At 40.5% G+C, this 17,821-nt stretch overlaps 1 protein-coding gene across 30 annotated transcripts in view; it reads left to right on the forward strand.

Moving 5' to 3' along the window:
* ptprdb (protein tyrosine phosphatase receptor type Db) overlaps nucleotides 1-17,821 on the forward strand; it is a 141,481-nt gene that overhangs the window by 14,671 nt on the left and 108,989 nt on the right. For all 30 annotated transcript variants that reach the window (XM_034887305.1, XM_034887313.1, XM_034887353.1 and 27 more), the window contains exon 3: nucleotides 6,772-6,797. The gene's annotated coding sequence lies outside the window, so the exon portion shown is untranslated. The remainder of the gene's footprint in view (nucleotides 1-6,771; nucleotides 6,798-17,821) is intronic.

A 17,821-nucleotide genomic window follows, 5' to 3' on the forward strand; every position in this document is an offset into this window, starting at 1 on the left:
TAAATCACTTAAATGTCCCTTTAACTTTATATAAAATGAATAATAACATGTAACAATGTGCCTGTGTATTTATTCAGCTGGTTACCATCTTTGTGTGTGTGTGTGTGTGTGTGTGTGTGTGTGTGTGTGTGTGTGTGTGTGTGTGTGTGTGTGTGTGTGTGTGTGTGTGTGTGTGTATAGTCTTTAGCACTAGTCTGGCTATCACCAGACCAAGCCAAGCTCAATAGATTTGAGCCTGCTCTGAATTTTCTCTCAACAAAAGGCTTGACCAACGGGCATAGTGGCATTTTGTGGCCGCTACGTTGAATGTAAACAAGAAGTTGCTTGGCCGCTTCTCTATCTTCATTGTTGTGGTGGGTTGGCCAGAGTGGCTAGGATGGTGGTAGGTAGGCAGACTCAGACATTGTATGTTTCCAGAGCTGATTATTTATTTCCAGTGGTCTGCAGTACATGGATAATTAAATACTCAAAACTTAAAACAATTACAGATTCAAAAAAAATCACCTCTTCCTGTCCCCCGCGGTGCACAAATCCTTCTATTTATGTAGGGTTGTCAATTCCCGCCCCACTGCTTCAGTCCATCCCATCCTAAAGCAGGTTGATTTCCTCCATAACATTAACACCTAGCAATCTCTTAACCTATGGAACTTGGTTACCAGTTCCCTCCTATCTTACTGACTACAAAACAAGTCAGGGTTATTCATACATTTTTTATATTATAACCAAAAACAACCAAAATTAACATTCCTAAACACAAGAAAACCCTCTACTTGGTTTGGCCCAGTGATGTCATCCATGACCACCCTATTCCTATTAAACAGGAAATACTTAGGCCAGCCCCTCCCCAAACAATTGTTCTGCATGGTGGAACTGAATAAAGGAACAAACAATTGTAAGTATTAATACAGGGAAAAATTTAAACCATGTTTAAACTTGTAACCCAATAAAAAGGAACTGAAACTAACATGACTGTGTGTTTACTTTACTAATGACCTGTATAGGACAAGTGGTGAGCAAACCCACTTTGTCACAATTGTGTTAAACCCATCAATAGCACACCAGGTAGATAAGCCAGTTTGTGATTGGTTGCCGCAAAATTGCGACCTGAAGCAGGAGAATTAAACGTGCAGGTTTCCAGACTGAGCTGCAGGGCCAAATCAAATCGCCTGCAGAGTGGGCCGGGTTTACCCAGTCTACTTTAGTACATGAATTATACACAAATCTTTATTCACAATAACAACTCAACTGTTGTTGCCCCAAGTTTTGATCAAATTGTGTGTGTGTGTGTGTGTGTGTCCAGCGTGTTGAAAATGTTCATTGTTCCTGAAAGCGACTGGTAGTTTTTAAATCAAGTATTTTATGAAGTTCTGCTGCTCTGGGCAGACCATTAACATTTCATGTCACCCTGGCTCACTCTGTTTCTTGCTCCTATGGGCATTAAGCAGAAGTTCCCCGTTGCGTATAATCCCTCCTGGAGTCTGCAAAAGCAAAACTGTTCAAAGAAAAGTTGACCAACAGCTGTTAACCTTGAATCTGAGATTAACGTTTTGTACATCAACTTTGCATTCCAAGTTTAAAGATTTAAAAGTTAATTTTGTCAAAGTGATGTTCATAATGCCCATTGCAGAACAGATTGTTTTTTTGAATCAGAATAGAGCCCTGGTAAAAATGTCTTATAAGTTTCATCACTTTGCCAGACTTAATAGTCTCTTTCTCTTACTATGTCCTCACTCTCTTAACATTCAGCGCTCACTTGTCAGTTCTGAAGTGCAGCTTGCCTTAAGTATTGGGATTCAGCATGTAAGCTCATCTCATTATCCCCATTTGTGTGTGAACGCACGTGTTTGTGTGCGCTTCATGTATGAGTTTATAACTGACTGTGAGAGTGTGAGTGAGTGATGGGTGTGTAAGCCCCCTCTCATGCGCTCTGTTTGAAATAAAGCGACAGATAATCGCAGGGCTCTGGTGAAGCGAGCTCATCTGAGCGCCAATCGATACAGTGCCATAGCTTCAAAGCAACTCTGTAAAGAAGAGAGAAATAGCCATATGCTCTACGTGCTCCTTGTGTATGTGCCAGAGTGTGAGAGTGGTAGGGCGAGAGAGACAGTGCAAATATGTGGGGGGAGAGAGGGAGAGATTGGGAGTGCGAGAACAAGAGGAGGAGACAGACAGATTCAGGGAGTCTCTCTGTGCAGATGAAAACAGTTTTCATTTGGTAGCAAACATTATTATATCACAGTTGACATACAAAGTGCTTGTGATGCAACTGATGTCGCTATTTAAATTGGACAAAATCATTGTTTCGTTAGCTGGTAATCTCCTGATATTATGACTCTGTCATCTTTTATTCCACAAACAGACAGCAGCTGTGGCCTTTGTTGAGAAAATAGGCTGGTGGGAGACACACACACACACTGTCTCTCTCTCTCTCTCGCTCTCTTGCTCTCTTTCTCACACACACACACACTGAGACAGTTTAAAGGCCCTGAGATTGTGTGTGTGTGTGTGTGTGTGTGGCAGAGAATAGACGATACAATGTACAGAGGTAGGAGTGTGAGGATGGGAGAAAGACAGAGTGAGAAAGGGAGAAGGAGGTGTATGGAGATATGTTTCTATGTGAGACTAAGAGAGGGAGAGAGATCCCCAAAAACATGCTGTGTTTAGCGGTGCTATCTCACCTTCCTCAAAGTGAAAATGAGAAGTTATTATTGGCACGTCGGTGTAAAAAAACTTGTCTGGAAGTTTTTGTGTGAGCTTGAGTGTGATAGATTTATTATGTTTCTTCATGCGCAAACGTGTTAAGTGTGTGTGTGTGTGTATGCTTGTGCATGCAAGCGTCAGCATGTTTGTGTGTCAGCATGTTTAATTAGCTGAGAGGAGCAGGTGTAAAACAGTAATTAATGACACAACTGACTGACTTTGTAATGTCCACATGAGCTTCTCATGCTAGTTGAACAAATACATACCCTTGCAAACACTTGAGTGTGTATGAGATTGAGTGTGTTTTCCATGCTTTACTTCTGCACACAGTAATGGTTTGGCCAGTCTCCAGAATAGAGACTAAAAACGCACGCACACAATCACATTGACATAGATTGAGAGGGAATATTCAAACTCCCAATTACCTTCACATGCAATGCAAGAGAACAAGCTAGAGAGCTAATTACAAGTACCACTCATGTAGATGGGAAACACTCAAGCACACACACACACACACACAGATAATATGTCACCATTAACAGCATTTTCTTCTTTTTTTGTCTGTGATTGTTTCTGTTTACAACAAGCTTGTTACAGGAAATATTGCTGTGTCATTGTTTTATTACCATAAGTCATGATTACAATACCTGAGCCCAACAATCTTTATTAAATCATCAATAAAGCTGTGTAATTGACTAATTCCAGTTGTAGCCAGATTGATTTACACTTCAGTACTCTGATGGGGTTGAATGAGATCAAATTACATTAGATGCTTCCAAATGCACCATGTTGTCATTCAGTAATATGTGTGTTAGTTATCATTCAAGCACTATCAATCTTTTTCTTGTGGTGGTTTGCCAAGACACATACTGCTGATTCTCTTTCTTTCTCTCTCTCTTTCTCTCTCTCTCTCTCTCTCTCTCTCTCTCTCTAGTAAGTGAGTGATTGAGATGGAAGTGATTGGACAGTGTAATTGGACCTAATGAATATGTCAACTGCCTGTTTCTTTCGCTCTCCATTAAACACAACTGGATTAGATTCACTCTGCTTAATCTAACAACTTAAAGGCTCCATCAGTAGGCTACTTTCCACATGCGTACACACACACACACACACACACACACACACACACACACACACACACACACACAAAGATTGGTTTAGCTCAGTAGATCAATGGCCTCTTGGTCAATGTCTCCTTCGGGAGGGTAATCTATCTGCTCCTCACTAATGAAACAGAATGCAGCACAATGTTCTTGTGTGTGTGTGTGTGGGGGGGGGCGGGTTCTGTGTGGGGGTTTAAGGTTTAAATGTCTTTGTGCATTCATGGGTGTCAGATTGTGTCTAGAGTGTATGGATATGGTGTCAAGTTGTTGTTACAGATTGTATCTACCATTTTCTGTTAGCCACACATGTACACACTGTAGATAACAGTGTATGTGTATTTCTAATGTGCCCTTAGGATAATTTTAAAGACTAATTACTTTGGCAAATCTTTATACACAATGTCATGTCCGTAACAGTATTTATAAGAAAATTAAACAAAAGATCGTGGTGACACAGATGTGTAAGCTTGTCTCATTTGGCTGCCAAATAAAAAAAAAAGAGATTTTTTTTAACACTATATAATTCTACCACTGTTTCCTGTCAGCACCTTTTTTCAAATTAGTTTTACCAAAGTATCTTTATACTTAAGAATAAATTGTCTTTGACAAGTTAAAAAAAGTTGCTGCTGTTCCTTCTCTTTGCTGTCGAAAAATGCAAAAATACCAATACCAAGACTTGAGAATGGCTTCCATATCATGCCATACCCGAACCTGTAATCTAAGGAAAAAATTATGCTACCTGCATTTATTGTATTCACAGTTACACAGTGGTGTAGGAAGGTCTTTTTGCGTGTCACTTGACGCCTTTTGCAATTATGTAAAAACAAAAAACAAGATCTAAACACTTGTATCTGTTATAACCCTATGTGTATACTACATATGCTGTTTGTTTTTGTTCCTTTACCATCTCTGAGAAATAGCTGTGCCACAAATCTAATCATCTGTATCCAAATAGTGACATTGTGGGGACAATTTCCATCATCTTCCTTTATCATTAGATAAGTCTTTGTTTGCTCTTCAGCGACCTCCTGGAACTGTAACGTACCACTATGTGCTGAATATGAGCTTGTATTTACAGTTTTAGAAGTCTTACATACAATTTAAAGGTGCTGTAGTTAGGACTGTGAAGATCCAAGATTTAGCCAAGAAATTTAAACATCGACAACTTCTCAGTCACTCCCCACTTTATGCTAATGCACAAAACGGTCTCATAAGCTCCTCCCTCCACAAGGGTGAATGAATGCATGTCCATGAGCAGCAATTGACACACAGTTAGACTCCCCTTCTTGCCCTGATTGGTGCATCTGAACAGTGAGTTGGGGATTTTGGCAAATTGCACTACAGGCGATTGGTGACAGACGAGCACGATTTTTTTTTTTTTAATTACCTGCTTTATCTAGTTCTACTTCAACAAAGAGTCAGTTTCAACAAATATGACAGAAAGTTATTTTTATAAGTCTTACCTACTGCACTTTTGACAGTATTCAAGTTATATACACTGCAGAGCAAAATCAAATGGTACCTGGATTCTATTTGGTGATATTCAGAGTATTATTTTTCAATATGAGCTTAACCTTTACAATGTTTCCGGCAGCATTTAAGGTAGCATGTGCAAATTAGAAAACACTTTGATTCTTTTACCAACCTTTAAAAAAAATGCTGGTGACTTTAGGATTTATGTTAAGAAGGCAGACAGGGATCAGTGTGTGTGTGTTGGCCATACAGGAAGGCGTGGGAGACCTGAAATTCATACACATTTAGACCATCTATCTTGGAAGACATTCATAAGGTTGTTCATGAAAAGTTACAGAAATAGTTGTGTAAAGAATGAAAAAAAGGGATAGAGAGAGTTTAAACCATGGCTCCTTTCGTACAGCTGGCCAATCGAGCCGTGAATTGGGTTTAAATGTTGATTTTGGGAAGTGACCAAAATCTCTCTAATCTGACATCAACATGTTTGGAGTGGACATGGTTTCAGAAGCTATTCAACCATCCAACAAGCACACCTGACGAAATATAGTAGCAGCTTCAGGGTGTTTGCATTGTTTCCTTCCAAGGCCGCACGTATTGCAGTCAGGGGAGCATAGCAGTGTGAACTAAAGTAAGTCAGTGGTTGGCACCGAAAGACAGTAGGACAACATCCAACAAACCAGGATTTTTTTCCCACTTCCGGCTCTGCTCTGCAGGGGTCAGATAAAGTCTGGAGCTGCAGAGTGAATAGAGAAGAGGAAAAAATATTGCACAGGTTCCAAACATTCAGCAAATCCATGAGGGCTATTTCTAGAATATGTTTTTTTTCTTTTTGATTATTTAAACTCTGCAAGTTCTCTTTTAAACTGCCCCCGCAAAAGCAGATTTAAGAGCAGCCTCTTTTATGATTTGTTTTTCAAATGATGTAACTGTCAAATGGTATTCTGTGCAGCAGAAACTGCTTCACTTTGCTTCCTCGTGTATCTACTCCACATTTCCAGTCAAAGCTGTCAAAAGCCACATGTGCTGGACTAAACTGAGCTCATGTCATTTGCATGCTGGGCACAATAGGTCATTTTCTTTGTGTGCCTACTGTAATTTCACATAGTTCCATCAGAGAATGTTTGAATTTATTATAGGGAAGTCTACATCTGTGATGGAGGAATGACTCGGGAATTATAGTTTTGGTATAGTAATCATTTAATAGTTTGTGGAACAAAGGTATACCTTAAGAGATTGATTTTCGAGTGCTTAAAGTCTGTGATACAGTGATTCTACTTCTATGGATGAAGAGGGAGAGAAAAACAGGCCTGGTTGTGAAATGAAATCCACTCTAGCACTTAGAAACCTCTTGTTTTACCTCTCACATTCTCCTGTGTCTTGAAAAGTTGTTGTTCTGCAACTGCACCCTATGGTAATCTAATTTCAATCTTCTGTCTTCTCTTTCCATCTTGTTCATCCCTCTCTCCTCTGGCTCTCCCCTCTCTCTTTGCAGTTTGATGTGCCAAAGTGCTTCTTAAGGTAAGAGAGTCTCATTTTGTGTTTTCCTTCTCTTGTACTTTCTTTCTGTAATTTTCAAACCATTAAACACAGCAAGCCATCAGCAGTTGGCACAGTGTGTGTATCACGAAACAATCTGCGTTCTAAAAATCTATTTGGCTCAGGATCCTGCTCACTGAAACACAATAACATGTGTTAAGATAACAATAAGACACTCTGGGTAACACTCCCACTGCACTCCCCTGGTAAAGCCATGATCAGAAAGTCACATAACTGAATCATTAGCCAATAGGAGACTTATTAAAGGGATTATAGAGCATGTGTGATACATGTGAACCCTTCCATTAGTTAATCAATAAGATATAGCATACGTGCTGTGTAGTAATTCTGTATCGTAAAAACAAATAGTGACAATATACAGTAAATCCTTCTCCCCGCTGTCTTGCAACTGAATCTGCCTGACACAAGCTGTTAGTCATAACCGGATCTGTCCACAAAGAAACCTGCCTTATAGTTTTTTTTAAAAGCCAGGCCATGTTGTTTATTTTTGGATTATAGGTTTCAGTCTTAGTTTATCTCAAATGTATTACTTTAAGACTGGGGTGCTCTTTAATGATATCAGCAGACTCACATTACTTCTCAAAAGAAAAGTTATTGTGCTCCAGTGCCATACAACTGGGCTGGAGCTTGTGTTTGTAATATCTGACTGCAGTGTATCAGTGTGAGAATGGACCAATCTTGTGGTGTAAATGCAGTGCTTTTTTAATATCAGTTGAAAACCTTGCATTTCCAAATTTCTTTTGTTTATAAATGGTTTTAATGGTTGAACATTTAACAAGCCCAAATTTGCATCATTTTCTTCATGGATCCCTTAAAATACAGCAGAACTTTAATTCAAGATTATTGTTTCAAAGTCTCTTCATATCATTGTAGTTGACTTAATAATATTAAATGTTATAATATTATTATGGTTCATTTTTAGAGAAAAAATGGAGTTACATATTAATAACATACTATTAAAGTTTTAAAGGCCCACAAACCCATGACATGAAAGTGAAAAGATATATAGTGAAAAACAAAAACTAATTTTTGTAATTGTTTTCAATGAGCGTGAAGCGTTTTGCTTGCTGCTTTTGCACTGCTTAACATCTCAGAACGTTTTTAGTTGGAGCGTCCCGGAACTCCTAGAGTTGAACCCTCCCCCCCCCCCCAACTCAGCGGAAAAAAATGTCCAACGTCATTTAACTTCACAGCAAAATAATGGTTGGCTGAGGATGGTAAATAAGTCTTATCAGCCAGAATAACTAAAAACATCTAACTTAAGCACCTAGGCTACTCGGTCACATTTAAACATGTCTGACTTTGGTGACACCCAGAACCCGAAACACTAAGAATTGATGGCTTAAAAGCAACTACCTGTAAGTCTGGACCAACTATCACGAGGTCCAATTTTTCTACAAACAAAAATTTGCCATTAGAACAATTTAAAAGTTGATATGATTACATAAAACTCTTAACATATCAGATTCATCAGAATACTTTATTGATCCTTGCTGAGGGAAATTATTTAGACGTAATTATTTACTTACAGTCAGATTCAAAATAAAATAAGAATAAGAAAGTGTATAAAGTAACATAGCTAAAATAAGAAAAAAATAACATGTTAAGTAGAAGTAATTGATATTTGGTTACAAGTAAGATTAGGTTAAAAGATTGTTTCAAACGGATCATACAAATTCCATTGTAGTGCAATGTCAACATTAAAACAGTTCAGACATAAATAAATACAGTGTAAGTACAGTACAATAATGAAATATTTGTCTCAAAAAGGTTGTTAATTGTGTTACTCTACATTTGAATATGAAATACACATATCAGTATTGAGAAAATGTTGGGATACTATAGTTATTACTGCTCAAGTGTGTCCAAATCACCCACACCTACCTCAGGACTGAGGACTAGTAGAGAGGGATGCCAATCCTCCAAAGAACTTAAAACATAAAAAACTCCACAATTATAGCTACAAGGTTTTAACCAAACACATGCCATGTTGGTGTGCCCCTTTAGTATTTGTTTGGTTTGAAGCCCAAGGTTGTGCGTCAGATTTTAATATTTCTCTGATGTGTGTGTGTGTGTGTGTGTGTGTGTTTGTGTGTGTGTGTATGAGAGTGAGAGGGCATGCGTCTACATCCTAGTCTCTGTCTCCCTCCTTGTGTGTGTCTGGTTGCCAGTGTTTGGAGTGGGCCCTGTTGGGACTGTGTCTAGAGCCTCATTAGTGGCTAAGGTTTGGCTGGCCCACTGCTACTGGAGACTCACTCGGGGGCTCAGAGTCATGTGTTTCTCTACTGCTGGCCCATCTGCCATATTGGCGCAAACTTATGACTTTTGTTTCTTTTTCTGTGCATGTGCATCTATGTAAGTGGTGGTGCAGTGGGGAAAGATGCATTCAGATCATTTACTGTGTTTTGTATTTGTTTGTCCAGTATGTGTCTGTCTTTTGTAAAGATGTCACAATTTCGATTTTAAATCTAAATCAATCAAAATTAGGTCAGAATCTTGAATATCAAATTAAGAAATGGAATTGTCCATACTGCCACTCCCCCATGTCAAGTCCGGTCGGCTTGTCAAGCAGAAAAAAAACACAGTCGCTGAAGTGCTGCGAGGCAGTCAACCTCCTAAAACTATGCCACAGCCATTTAAAAGATTGCATGGCAACTGCAAATACTGGAGACCCATCGACAGAACTTGACCCCCCTCCTCTATCACTGAAGTGTGTGGAAGTATTTTGAATTTCCAGTGAGTTATGTTGGCAATGTATGCGTTGTCGACAAAAAAGCCACAGTTTGCTAGCTCTGCAATGTGTGAGTACTATATTCTGTGTGTTTGCCATTGAACATTAGCCTAGCAGCTAGCAGATATTCCTTCTGCTCATAGCTTTATCCCAACAAAACTGCACGGTTGAATTTCAGCCTGCATGCACGTTTTGTAGCATAAATTGAGCAGCTTATATTTGATATATTAGAGAGAGCAACAAGCGGACTGCCGTTCGCCAAGTCACTCTTTACTATCGGTCTGCTCAGCTGCTGTGCTGGCTCAGTGGTGTTTTAAGCCCCCAACTAAGCCTTCAAGGTAAACCTGTTTGAGTTGGGATTCACTCAGATCTTTAACTATCCATCCATCCATCCATCCATCCATCCATCTTCGTCCTCTTATCCAGTAGTAGCTCCAGCAGGGGATCCCAAACTTCCCTTTCCCGAGCCACATTAACCAACTCCGACTGGGGGATCCTGAGGCGTTCCCAGCCGAGGTTGGAGATATAATCCTCCACCTAGTCCTGGGTCTTCCCCGAGGCCTCTTCCCAGCTGGACGTGCCCGGAACACCTCCCTAGGGAGGCGCCCAGAAGGCATCCTTACCAGATGCTCAAACCACCTCAGCTGGCTTCTTTCGATGAAAGCTCTACTAAGAGCTCCCCAAGAATGACTGAGCTTCTTACCCTTTCTCTAAGGGAGACGTCAGCCAACCTCCAAACCAATTTCAGCCGCTTGTACCCTGGATCTCGTTCTTACGGTCATGACCCAGCCTTCATTACCATAGGTGAGGGTAGGAACAAAAACTGACCGGCAGATCGAGAGCTTTGTCTTCTGGCTTAGCTCTCTTTTTGTCATAACGGTGCAACACATTGAATGTCTACCGCACCCGCTGCGCTGATTCTCCAACCAATCTCCCACTCCATTGTCCTTTCACTCGTGAACAAGACCCCAAGACATTTATACTCCTACACTTGGGGTAAGGACTCATTCCCTACCTGAATAAGGCACTCTATCGGTTTCCTGCTGAGGACCATGGCCTCAGATTTAGAGGTGCAGATTTAGAGATCCTCATCCCAGCTGCTTCACACTCGGCTGTGAACCGATCCAATGAGTGCTGAAGGTCACAGGCCAATGATGCCATCAGGAACACATCATCTAAAGAAAGCAGCAATGAGATCCCCAGCTCACCAAACTGCAAACCCTTCCCACCCAGACTTTGCCGGGATGTCCTGTCCAGAAATACTACAAACAGGATTTGTGACAAAGCGCAGCCCTGGTGGAGACCAACCCTCACCTGAAACGAGTCCGACTTACTGCCGAGAACACGGACACACAGAGATTTGATGGCCCTGAGAAGGGACCCCCTTACCCCATACTCCTGCAGCACCTCCCAAAGTATCTCCTGGTGGACCCTAGAAACCGAAGTTTCTGATAAAGAAACGTTTTGGAAAGGGGTCAAATTTGACCCGAAGACAACAGGAAGGTTGAAGTGTATCTGACGGGTTTATTTTGAACCCACATTATTACGTTTTCTTGATTTGATTTGTATTGGTAGCTGACTAGTATGTATGCAAGCCAGCTAACATTAGCCATCAGCTAAAACCATAATATCACCTTTTGGGTGTTTTCAGCACCAAATGAAAAGGGGTTTTGTTGTAACATTACTTGCCTAATCATTTCAGCTTCATCTTAATTTGTAAATGAACTAGTAACTAAAGTTGTTAGATAATAGTGGATAAAAAAGAACAATATTTCCTTTTGAAATATATGGAGTAGAATTACAAAGTGGAATGAAAAGAAAAGAATCAAGTAAAATACTATTACCCCAAATTTGTACTTAACTGCAGTACTTGAGTAAATGTACTTAGAAAGGGACATTTACTCAAGTATTGCACCTAAGTACTGTTATGAGGTAATTGTACAACCCTGGGCACCAAAACAAACATATACAGATGTATAGATGCATGTACTTTTACCGCATCACAGTTTGAAAACATGTTATACATTAAACTACCCCAGTATATATAGCAATTCAAACAAGCTTCATCTTGACTAATAGCTGGTTAGATGTATAGATAAATATAGAGGATGGCCACTGCATGAACTGGTCCAATGCACAATGTCCCTGTATGTTTACAACTCTTAACAACTTGAGTTGTGTAATGTATTGTTTGTGATAAAACCCCAGTTAAAGCTTTAGCTTTAATAGCTTCCCACAGCAGGAGAAAGGTTAATTATCACATCCTGTTACAGAAAGACAGGACACCTCCTTCTGTCATGCACACACACACACATGCAACGCTGAACCACACAAACACACAGACCATCAAACGAGTGTGTGTGTGTGTGTGTGTGTGTGTGTGTGTGTGTGTGTGTGTGTGTGTGTGTGTGTGTGTGTGTGTGTGTGTTTGTGTGTGTGTGTGTGTGTGTGTATGCCCTCATTTTCCTCACTCATCACTCAAGCCTTCATTTTTTTTTCCTCTACTCACATCTTCCTACAATATGACGGGACTCATGCCACAAAAAATCATTCATGAAGTTGTTCATCAAGAAGAAACGGACAAATTCCCTTTTGATCCTGTTTCTTACCTTTGATGCGATGTGTGAATTTGGAAGGTTTCTCACATTGAAAAATGGGGCACAATTCAAAAATGAAATGAAAGATGAGTGGACATTCACTGTAGGTGTGAAGCACTGAACCACAGAAAGTGATTGCTGTTGTGTTTTCTGAAAGATGTCAAACAATTTGCAGAGGGGAAAAAAATGACACTGACAACTCAAAAGGAACTATGAAGAAGTAGTGTTTTTTTTTTCAACTCCATTTCAGATCATACACACTTTTATACAATATCTCTACACTCTTTCATGCAATCCACTCAAGTTTTCCATCCCCTTATTCTTCTCTTCAAACACTCCCATCTCCTTCTTTTTTACCCACACTCTCCGTATTGTCTCTTTTTCCTTTTTTTCTGTTTTCCTGATATTTATGCACCCATCCACCTCTTCCCTCTCACCATCCTCATTTCATTGCCAGTTGAGACAGCTTCAGATGCAGGTGCTGAGGCTGGGAGAGGTGGAGAAAATAGGGTGAGAAGGAGGGAGGGAGGGAGCAAAGGAGCCAAGGGGATAAGGAAGACTGAGTGAGAACAGAGAGAGATTAATAGATCAAGTGGAGAGGCATATGATGAAAGTTTAGAAGAGTATGGATAGGAAAGGAAATGAAAGGAGAGGAGTGGGATGGGTCAGGTTGAGGTAGGATTAGAACAGAGAGGATGTAGGGGGGAGGAGGGAGATATGGAGAAAGAAGAAATCTGACCATATCAGGTAGGTGCTATGCAGAGGGGAGAGGTGTGGATGAGGATATTTAAATGCAGGGTGGAAATCAGGTGCTTGAGGTGGGGAGAGAAGGAAGTGGCAAAGAAAGGTGGAAGTGGAAGGGAGGCAACAGGAGGTGTGGGGAAAAGGAGATAAAGAGAAAAGAAGTGTGGAGGGAAGGAGGGGGGGAAAGTAAAGAGGCTGGAGGAGAAGGATAAACAAGCCTCAAAGAAAGGTGGGGGCTAAGTGAGAAAGAGAAGGGAGTGGGTGGATGGAGGGATGGATGGAGCATGTGTAGAAGAGAGGACAGGAACAGTGTTGTTGGGCTTTTACGGGAGGACACCGGCTGCAAGGAAGAGGTGGGTAATAAGGCCATATCTCATTCCTGTGGAGCAGCCGCTATCCTATTAGTGACTACCTCTCACTGGATGACTTATATGCACCTCGTATTTCACCAGCAGGATGACGGCAGATGCTTGGGAAGAAACAAACACGTGTGCACACACACACGCATTCAAATTCAAATACAGCCCAAGAGAAGCGATGACAGGAGATATCTGCTCCGGCTTCCTGATGTGAAGAGAGATTGACATCAGTGCAGAAAAACCTTCAGCTTACAACAAAGTGTCAGATTTTAGAAGATATTTTACGTTATGAGATTCTAAATGAAGACCCACACTCAGAAAGTAAAAAGTTACTTAAATTATTACTCAACCGCAAAGAATATAGCATAGTAGTATAGTAGTTACACATTATATTACGTTCATTACTCAGCGCAGCACAGTCAAGGGTACCTTTAAACAATTTCAAAGACTCCATAAACAAATATCACATTCTCTGCAGTTAATCACCATCAGCAGCCAGCTGAATGTGTTAGCCTCCAACTCGGGACAAAACAAGACAATTCTTAAATGCTGGCTTTAACCAGAAAGCTAAGAACACCCAATATGTAAACAAAACAACTTTGAAATTAGTCTTATTCCTCCTTCTTTTGGTAGAAACTAACTGCCTCCTCACAGCTCTAGCCTTTGTTCCTAGCCAAAAGTCTGTCAGCAAACTGATATATAACCCTCCATCCGCTAAGGAAGCAAATAAGCTGACGGAGCGTTACTGTGCGTATTGTAATTAAGAATCCCTTAAGCTGGGCATACACTGTATGATTTTGGAAATGTTTAATTCAAACTCATGCTGTATGAGTAACTCATCTGCAACGTAAAGCCAAAGCTCACCCTTTATTTGCTCACACTGTATGGTCTGATTATCAAGCCACAAACTGAGTGCTCACACTGTATGTGAAAAATAGAAAATAAAACAGCCTTATGGCCTTATGGCTATTGACAATTGTCAGTAAAGATTTATTCAAAATCTCAGAGGAAGGTATGGGTTTATTTGCTGAAAGATTCTGATTTCATGATTTCGTCCAACAGCCAGTTGGGAGCAGTTAATTGGCCCACGCTCCTTCCTTTACATTGCACAGCAACAACAACCCTCGTCAAAGCTGAAATTCAGTCTGAATATAAAATGAGTCTTGCGGCTGTCAGAAACAGCCTCAAATTGTTCAGTGTATGCCCAGATTTAAAGTCTACTGATTACAACTTTTCACTTTGTAATAGTTTACTTCCCAACACTGGTGACGAAAAGAAAGTTTAATGGAAGAAAAGGCAAATACAACAAGCACGTGAACCAGATGTCTTGAGTGGATATACATTGTAGCTCTCTCTGCCAGTCCAAGATCAGATTTATATTCAGAAGCACCTCTGAAAAAACCCAGCCTGTTCCAAGCATGGTAACAGATCATCTTCTGTTCAGCGCACAACCTTGTACACTAATAGTGGGTGTCTGAGTGCCGTATAATCAGTCGCTCCAGGACATTTTGTAATCGCAAGATATTTAACAAAATATCCAGCTATCTTACAAGGGTTTGCAATTTAGACCAAACCCTTAACTTTTTATTTGTCTAAAACAGTGCCATTATGACAGAACAATCAAATCCAAGAAGTCTGATGAGCATTTAAAAAATGTTGCATTCATATCGAAATCGGGGGAAAAGAGCCATCCTAGTTGTTCAGTAAACTGTCCAGGAAATCAGTCAGAGAGGATTGGTACTTTACAAAAAAAAAGTCTTGGTACCACAACATAAATACACACCCAAACATACACAATTAAAACATCTTTTCAATCCCGTCTTGTCCTTTAAAGTGAAAGTTCATTTGTGTTATTGCAATATGTCATCTCCATGGTGACATTTTCTCCCAAAAATGAAGACTGACCCCGTCAGACTCCTCACCCGCTGGAGACCAAGCAGACCCAAGGACTAATGGTTTGAAGAAAGGGGATACACTGTAAGAATCTATTCCAATATGTTTATCCATTTTAATTAAATCTATGCATATTCTTTCCCTGTGAAGAATTTGGGGCAGCTGTATCAGCGAGAGGGAGAAGAAACAGAGAGAAAAAGAAAATGGGTCACTTTGGCTTAGAGGCTTCATTAGGAAACCCGTTGCAGTCGTTCTGTGGCCATTCTAATTCTGCTCCTGCATTCCCATTCTGCACTCGTGGGATTCCAATATCAGTCTAACATTTGTGACCTCGTCAAAAGCAAGAAATAAGCAGGTGTCAGGTCATGCTGGTCTCACCCACCTCTGCCTCTGTGACAGTCAGCCAACTTTTCTCTATTTATTCAACACTTATTAACACTCTGTCTCGCTCACCTTGAGAGAGAAATGTCAGTGTGTTTCTAATCCAGAACTTTATAGTTTCTTAATGAGAAAAACTGCATGCGTTGTCTTTGCCAGTGAAAGAAGTAGGATGTTAGCACAGAGACAATTTGATGTTAAATGTGCAAGGTAATTAGATGTACTGTGTAATTTTGCCTTTAAAGATGATAGCTGAGCAGATGGAACAGGACCAAGCTCTGTCAGAGTTTCTCCACTTTAGAAGCGCTTCCTCCCTCTTATATCTCATTTGCCCTTTCTCATTTGCTATAATTCTCCTCATCTCCCTCTTTCTTCCTTACCCCTTAACACCCGTTCATTTTTCTTGCTTCCCCTCTGTGTTGTAGACACTTTCTTTCACTTCTTTTGCGATCTCAGTCATTCATTCTCTTGGCCCCCGAGCACAGTAGTGTCTAATATGTCTTTAAAAGTAGGACAGCTATGAGTCATTTGTTGCACCTAACAAATGATAATTCATAATTGTCACCATATATCCATGACTGCAGGACCACCCCAAGCACACAATAGCATCTGCTGCTCAACATTTCATTGGGATTTCTATTTTTACGCCATTGTTAAATGGAATTTAAAAGTATCGGATTATTTCACAAAGAAGTTACACCGTTTCACAGCAGGACTGCTTGTGCCCTTTGTGTAAACTGCGTCAGTACACTGCCATTACATGGATTTTGCTGTGTTGTAGATTGCTAGCAGCTATCCTCTGCTGCAGCTTTTTTTCCTTCCAGTAAGCAAGAAAAGAATTAGCTTCCTTACGTGTGAACTCTTTTCTCTGTGCTGTTGTGGAGCTGACTAATGATACTACTAATACTACTGCTCCAACTAGTTGGAACCACTTTTGCCTCTTAAGAGGCAGAATAGAACAGATCATTACATCTACAATTGTTAATGTAATCTACAGAAAGACCTTGAAACTTCAGGTACTTACCAACAATTGTTCACACAAAGGTGCATTTATTATCATTCAGTACCCTACTACCTAGCGTCATTCTTTGGGGTTGACCCTAGTGATGTCTCAGGGTTGTCTTGTCTTGGAATAGCGGACTAGAATTATTTTATATGGCCGGGTGACTAACTGGAGATGTAGCATTTGAAGGAAAATTATGCTATCCGCCTGACGGTGTCATGTAATTTCTCCAAAACTCCATTGTTCCCACCTCTTAATTACCCAAAAAAATTGTCTTTGGTCCTACAGCCCATTAGTCCGACGTCCCTTTTTTTTGAAAAAATAAACCCTCTGCTCCAACATCCCATTGTTCTGTCCATATAGCTAGGCTTTTGTGCATCACCTAAATCTAAAATCTGAATCAACAATAACAACTGAAATTACTCTTTTCTAGTTTATTACCACATTTAAATGCTTCTCTAGCGTAATCCACACAATCTCTTCACCGGTCTGTGTGCAGTTTAGTGTCCCAAATTCCCCGTGACATACCCCCATTTGTACAGGTCCTATCCCCTGACCAATCGGCTATCCTAACCTCAACCACTCGAGGTCCAATGCCTAACCCCAACCAATCGGCTGTCCTAACCTATATAAAAGCCTATATTGTTGGTGGATGTTGGAGCAGAGGGGTTATTTTTTCGAAAGAAAGTGACGTCTGACCAGTGGGCTGCAGGGCAAAAGGTAATTTTTGGGGTTGGAGCGTTGGAGAAATAATTATAATAATAATAAGGTATACTTTATTAGTCCCACAAGAGGAAATTACAATTTACACTCTGTTGATATTACACACATGCCTGAATTACACACACATGATCAGTATCTATACATGCACTAAATGGAGAGATGTCAGAGTTAGGGGGTTAACCGTGGAAAGGTGCCCCGAGCATTTGGGGGTTTGGTGCCTTGCTCAGGAGCACCTTAGCAGTGCCCAGGAGGTGATCTGGCACCTCTCCAGCTACCAGACCCCCACCATATTTTTGATCCGTATGTGGACCCTCCGGTTCCTAACCCAACTCCCTACTGACAGAGCTACTGCCACCCCAAATGGGCTCTCCCCCTGCCTTACTGACTGTAATTTTGTTGCAACATTTGAAACATGGATATACATTTAAGGGGGCTGTACTTCCCATTCAGAACATTATTTTAGCAGTAGTCAACTATTTTTTGATGCAGTAATGGCATGTGCTGTTATCTAAGCTTCTCTGCTGTTTTCTTAGGTAATTCTTCCAGCGTGCATACAA

This window comes from Etheostoma cragini, chromosome 2 (assembly GCF_013103735.1).
Source record: "Etheostoma cragini isolate CJK2018 chromosome 2, CSU_Ecrag_1.0, whole genome shotgun sequence".
NCBI classification, from domain to species: domain Eukaryota; kingdom Metazoa; phylum Chordata; class Actinopteri; order Perciformes; family Percidae; genus Etheostoma; species Etheostoma cragini.